The 6,706-nt window shown below is 38.9% G+C and overlaps 1 pseudogene; it reads right to left on the reverse strand.

Annotated features, from left to right (window-relative positions):
* Positions 1 to 3,082: 3,082 nt before the first annotated feature.
* LOC129216842 (uncharacterized) lies at positions 3,083 to 4,182 on the reverse strand (annotated as a pseudogene).
* Between the last annotated feature and the right edge of the window lie 2,524 nt (positions 4,183 to 6,706).

Raw genomic sequence — 6,706 nt, forward strand, 5'->3', positions numbered from 1 at the left:
ATGTTGCAGGTTCGTTTGCAGGTGTTTTATTGATAGTTTTTAGTTTTGGGGTAGTTACTGGAGGTGGAGAATGGACAGTTTCCGGAATTTCATGAGCCGGTTTAACGCGGTCAAGAGAAACTGTTGTGCGTCGACCATTGATGTCTATTGTAATTGTTTTCTCCGTTTTGCTCAACACTTTATGAGGACCAGTATATGGTTGATGTAAAGGTGGTTTCACATGATCAACTCTTTGAAAAATATGCGAAGATGATTTTAGGAACGGATGGATGTAATACTGATCGGTGCAATGCGCAGATGTCGCAACAGGATTCAGCTGTCTCATTCTGTCACGAAGATCAGTTACGAAATCCGAGTCACATGCAGGAGTGACCGTAGGGTCGATTATGTCACAAGGAAGACGTAAGGTTGTGCCGTAAACCAGTTCTGCACAAGAAGATTGCAAATCTTCCTTAATGGCTGTTCGGATACCCAGAAGAATTACGGGTATTAGTTCTGACCATCTGTCAGTATTTTTATGAGCTTTTAAAGCAGACTTTATGTGCCGGTGGAAGCGTTCGACAAGTCCATTTGCAATTGGATGATAGCTAGTTATTCGGATCTTTTGAGTGTCCAGTAAGCGAGTAAATTCAGTGAACATTGAAGAGCGAAACTGGGGTCCTTGATCAGAAGTTATTATCGATGGACATCAGAAACGAGAGATCCAAGTGTTGAATATTTCACGGCATACGGTTGATGCTTTAATGTCAGATATGGGTACTGCTTCCGGCCATCTGGAAAAGCGATCAATCATAGTGAGAATGTATGTTTTACCGTCAGATGGTGGCAAGGGACCCACAATATCTACATGAATGTGCGAGAATCTGGCATCAGGAAGAGAAAATGTACCTCGAGGCATTTTGGTGTGCCTGTGTACTTTTGATTTTTGGCATGATTCACAGCACTGCACCCACTGCTTAATTTGGCACTTCATATTAGGCCGTACATATCGCGCACAGATGAGCTTGGTTGAAGCTGTGATTCCTGGATGTGCCATGTTATACAGATGATCAAATATTAGTTTACGAAAGGAAACAGGAACGAATGGACGTGGAACACCTGTTGAAGTATCACAAAGTAAATTGCAGTCTGCAGTTTGGCATGGTTTGAACTCCAATTTTAAAGAAGATGTATTGTCTTTGAGAAATTTTTGAGTTTCTGGATCACTTCTCTGTGCATTTGCAAATTCTTTAAAATTTAAATTTGCAGCTTTGGTAATAGACTCAACTTCGATTCGCGAGAGTGTATCTGATACCACATTTTCTGAACCTTTCACATGCCGAATGTCTGTGGAGTACTGCGAAATGAAATCTAAATGGCGTAATTGTCTTGGGGAACATTTATTTGGATTTTGTTTAAAAGCATGAGTAAGTGGCTTTTGGTCTGTATATATTACAAAAATTCTGCCCTCTAACATGTGTTTGAATTTTCTAATAGCAGAGTAAATTGCGAACAATTCCCTATCATAGGTTGACCATTTTTGTTGACTTTTGTTGAGTTTCATTGAGAAAAAGGCTATTGGTTCCCACAGTCCATGCGATAGTTGAGATAAGGTTCCGCCTATAGCAATCTCTGAGGCGTCTATATATAAGCTTAATTGAGCTCCTGGAATGGGATGTCTCAGAAGAGTGACTTTAGCAATCGCGTTTTTCACGTCAATAAAAGCTTTTTCTGCTTCTTCATTCCATTTAAGTTGTTCTGCTGCTTTGCGAACCTTGGAATGAGATTTCTTTTTATTTGTATGTCCTTCTAAAAGTTAGTACTATAGGAGCAGGTATATGCGCAGCTTTGGGTACAAAACATCGGTAGAAGTTGAACATACCTAAAAATCTACGCAACTGGGTTAAGATATCTGGTTTTGGAAAATTTTGGATACAATGTAGTTTATCGGGTAGAGGTTTTATTCCGTTTTCCGAAAGATTGAATTCTAAGAAGTCTATAGATGACACACCAAATATGCACTTTTGTACGTTAATACAGAGACCGTATTTATCTAATTTTGAAAATATGTTTTTCAAATGTTGGTGATGCTCTTCGGGATTTTTAGATGCTATTAGTATATTATCGACGAAGGCGTAAACTCCTGGTAATCCTCGAGTAATTTCGTCTGAAAAACGTTGAAATGTAACACTCGCGTTACAGAGGCCGAACTGCATCACTGTACTTTCAAATAGGCCAAAAGGAGTACAAATTGCAGTTTTGTGAACATCGTCCGGATGAATAGGAATTTGGTGGTACGCTTTTATTAAGTCAATTCGACTAAAAATTTTTGTTCCGTGTAATTTAGCTGTAAAATCAGCAACACAAGGGATGGGATATTTATCTTTTATAGTTTGAGCATTTAGAGATCTAAAATCACCAATTGGTCTCCACTCTAAAGTTCCTTTCTTGGGAACCATGTGGAGTGGCGAAGCGTAGTTGCTTTTCGAAGGTCTTATGTGTCCTAGATGCATCATATTTTTAAATTCTTGCTTAGCAATTTTAAGACGATCTGGAGCTAACCTTCGAGGTTTTGCTACTACGTTAGGATCTTTTGTTATTATGTGGTGAACAGTATTGTGTTTTACTGTTTGATATGGATTTGCTAATTTGGTAATAGCAGGAAATTCTCGCAACAATTTATGATATTCTGTATCCCCAGAAAGAGAAATTTGAACCGAATGTAGTTTCGAATCTTTAATTCGGCCTGCTGATTGCAATTTTGTTTTCGTATCTCTCAGACACTTATTGCGGAGATCTGGCACCAATTCTAAATAAATGAGGAAATCTGCTCCAAGAATAGGTGAACTAACATCTGCAATCAGGAAAGTCCATAAAAAGTTTCGTCTTAAATTCAGATTCAGTGATAAGGTTTTCTGACCATAAACATTAATGTTGGAAGAATTTGCTGCCATAAGGGTTTATTGTGTAGCATTTCGTTTCTGGTAGATATTAGCAGGAATTAAACTGACGTCCGACCCTGTGTCAACCAGGAAAGATATATTTGTTGTCTGGTCACGAATGAACAGGCGACGTGATTCCTTAGGCAAAGAATAAGTCGCCGCTATTTCTTGCTCGTTTCGTTTCCCTGCAACTTGCAAGGTTTCACACATTTTTCTTCTCTACATTTGTCTCCAAAGCGTCTATGATACCAACATATTGAAAAATTACGCTTACGAGAGATACTCCTTTCGCGAGACTCATTGTTTCTGCGATTGGGCGAACGAGCGCGAGAATAGGAAAAACGATCAATTCTTTTGTTTAACTTTTCAATTTCGCGAAGAAATTTAGTCTCAAGTGTGGGTTCACTTTTATTAGACACTGCAAAAGTCCCCGTGGAAGATGGTGAAACTTCTATGATCCTATCAGCAATTTCTGCAGCTTTGTCTAAAGTAAGTTCGGAACCTGCAGCTAAAATTGTTTGGACTGAAGATGGCAAACGCTGCAAAAATAACTCTAGCATCAAATTTTCAGCAACATTTAAAGTTTCGGCGCAGCGTTTCATATTCCGTAGCAATTCAGATGGTCTGCGAGAGCCTAAGGGGCTGTTCACTTATCGGCCGTCCGTTCCGTCCATCCCCATTCTTTCCACCCAAAAGAGGTTTTCTTTGTTGTTTGTCATGACAGCAAGCCATCTTTGACGGGACCGGTTTCGATCAAGAGTACCTTGATATCTGACGGCCGTCAAAAGTAGGACAGCATTTCATTGGCTCCCGCCAAGTAGCGCGCTCTTCTCACTGGTGGGGGAATTCAGCCACGTGATTGATGTACTGTGACCGTATGTGAATGCTGCACTGTTTTCGTCGGCAGTCCGTCACGTCAAAAAACGGGATGGACGGGACGGACTGCCGATAAGTGAACAGCCCTTAATTCCTCCCCTGAAAGTAACTTTCGAATTTCCTGCTAGGATGATTCCCCAGACCGATTTATAAGTTCTTTCTTAATATTGGAATAGGGATCGGTTTTATCTGGTTTCATTAATACATATCTTATTAAAGAAGCTGTATCAGGAGGAATATGTGCAACTACGTAATTGTATTTTGTTTTCGAATCAGTTATGGGCTTTGGAGTTGCAAGTTCAAAAGTACTTTCGCACATTACAAACCATAAACTAGGATCTGATCTATGGTACTAGGGTATTTGTACTGCACTTATTTCAGACATGGTGCAAGGTTCAGATTCTTTAGGTTCAGACATTGAATGAATCATATTAATGCATATAAATATAGTACTATAACATAAATTCGTAATTTATACTATTAATGGGAATTTGGTATTATAATCACAAACGCGACATATATACAACTGAAAAATGCAATGTTAAAAATTATCAAACCGACTATATTTTTAAAGATGAAAACGAACATGAAAACTTCATGAAAACGAACAGTAGTCACATGCATGTGAAACATTTTTTTCGACTTTAGCATAAGAAAAACACCGAGAGAGCTTAAACTGAAGTTGAGGGAAATAAAGGGGCACCTAAGTGACCTACTTTTCCACGCGAATCAAATGCAAAGCACAGAGAAATGATTTACAGAAATTGCACTTATCTGCGACCTTGAAAGCAAAAGTTCCCCACTGTTGCTTTGGCATTTCTCCTCGGTTGGAACACTTTGAAGATGCTGTGCTCAGCTTCATCACACAATTTAATCCATTTTTTTGAGTTTTTGAGCGAAAATGCAGCACAAGTTTAGTTCTGTTGAATTGGGTGTTTAGTCCGAAAGGTCACCATTATGTAGTGGTGCGGGTGATTATGTCAGAGGTGGTATATTCACTACATAACTCGGTTTTAATTTGATCACTGTTTAACCCGTTCGCACCCAGCGTCACGCGGACGCTACACAACAATTCCTCTCTTATCAGCCCAGCGGCACATATCCGCTACGCGCTCTGATCGACGCTGACGTCCCAGCGTCACATATACGCTTTCTCGAAATGGAACGATTGAATTGAATATTTAAACGATAATAGATGGCGCTAAATGGCTATAACTTTGATCATATTCGAGTCACATGGTATTTGACCTTCATGTACACGCTTTAGTTTCTTATTTGGACCTCTCAATGGGATAGATTTTTTTTTATGTAAACAACAGTGAATCACTGCTCTGCGCATACGATTTATGAGGTTTCAATTGCTCTTGTTTATATCTTTGCTTCTCTTTTTTTGTTACGAGTAATTGAAAGAGATATACATCTAGCTGAATAAATTATAGGGGAGGGGAGGAAGGTTAAAATATTTTTGCGTATGTGTTCCAGACTTTTGGGATTCCCCGTTCGATGAGAGTACAGGAAGGATTTCAAGCGGCACTGAAGTTTATGATTATTTTTGAATCCTTTCTGATATTGTTCTTCTTTATTTATTCTTTTTTATTTGGAGACTGGAACATTGCAATAAAAATGGTTAGCGAAGTGAATGAAAGGGAATGTTTTCGAGAGAATTATGAAGCAATTTTGAGACTTGTTGCGTGGGAATTTAACTAGTTTAAATTCGTTGACCTAAGTTGTTTTAATTAAAATTACATAAAGAACATATTTTTTTGCTACATTTCTTTTTCTTTGATTGCACACTCACGATGTCTAACTCTAACTTTGTTTTTGTGCACATATTATTTAACTTCGTGCACATAGTTAAAGTTTTAGTATTCTACTAATTTCACTCCCTTCTAATAATGTAATAGTCTTTATATTAATAATTAGCAATCAGTAGTACATTGTTTAAGCAAATTTAAAATTTCAAGTCATTACTTTGAAATGCTGATTTTACATGAATATTTTTGTTCAGTTAGGCTCAACTGCTGTAAATGCTCGGCCCGATGGCGGCGTTCCATTTCGGAACGTTCGGTCCCGTAGCTGCGCTTCGTTTTCCATGCGCTGGTCCTCAAGGGGTTAATACACATATTTCCACGTTCACTCTTCCAGTGACAATCTTGCTCTGACTATCAGTGCTGATTCTCAGTTAGCCTTGTGGGAGTTCAAGTGGTTGCGCAATTAGGGTTTCCATAGCTGCGCAATTGGGATTTCTCCTTTTGCATGAACTGATCTGATGAATTTATGGGTTTCCCACAATTTCTAGAAAAAAAAGGCCGAGTTAACCTCATTTTGAGAGAAAAGAGTCAGATTCGGGAGTCGAAGGTATTTAATTCAAAGATTCGGAGTTGGTATCGGTCTCTTAGATGGCGGACCCTTCCAGTCCGCAACTCTGCTAATGTTTTAGGATACGGACTTATTTTGGGATAAAGGAGTCAGAGTCAAATATCCAAGAGCCGGAGTCAGTCATTTTTCCTCCGTGTATAAATTTTTCCCAATGCTACGAAGTCAGAGTCAAAGACGGGGAGTCGGAGTCCGACTAATTGTCTGGCACAGGAGTCTGAGTCGGAAGTCAGGTGCACCAAAATTCTCCGAGTCGGGGTCGGGAGTTTGTCGTCAAGAGCTATTTCCAACAAAATATGTTTGAAGTAAATCCGCCTTCAAGTAGGGATTTTTTTTTGAACTGTTCAAAATTCAACGAAAAATAGTTCAAATCAAAAAGTAAAATGTAGGAATGAAGTGTCCTCGCCGAGATCTTTTGAACAAAAAAAAAAAAAAAGTTTGAATCGGACTATTCACTCAAAAGTTATTAGGGGGGGGGGGGGCGACAGACATAAAGACATTTTCCCCATCTCAATACCTTACTTTCCAAGTTT

This window comes from Uloborus diversus, chromosome 2, assembly GCF_026930045.1.
Source record: "Uloborus diversus isolate 005 chromosome 2, Udiv.v.3.1, whole genome shotgun sequence".
NCBI classification, from domain to species: domain Eukaryota; kingdom Metazoa; phylum Arthropoda; class Arachnida; order Araneae; family Uloboridae; genus Uloborus; species Uloborus diversus.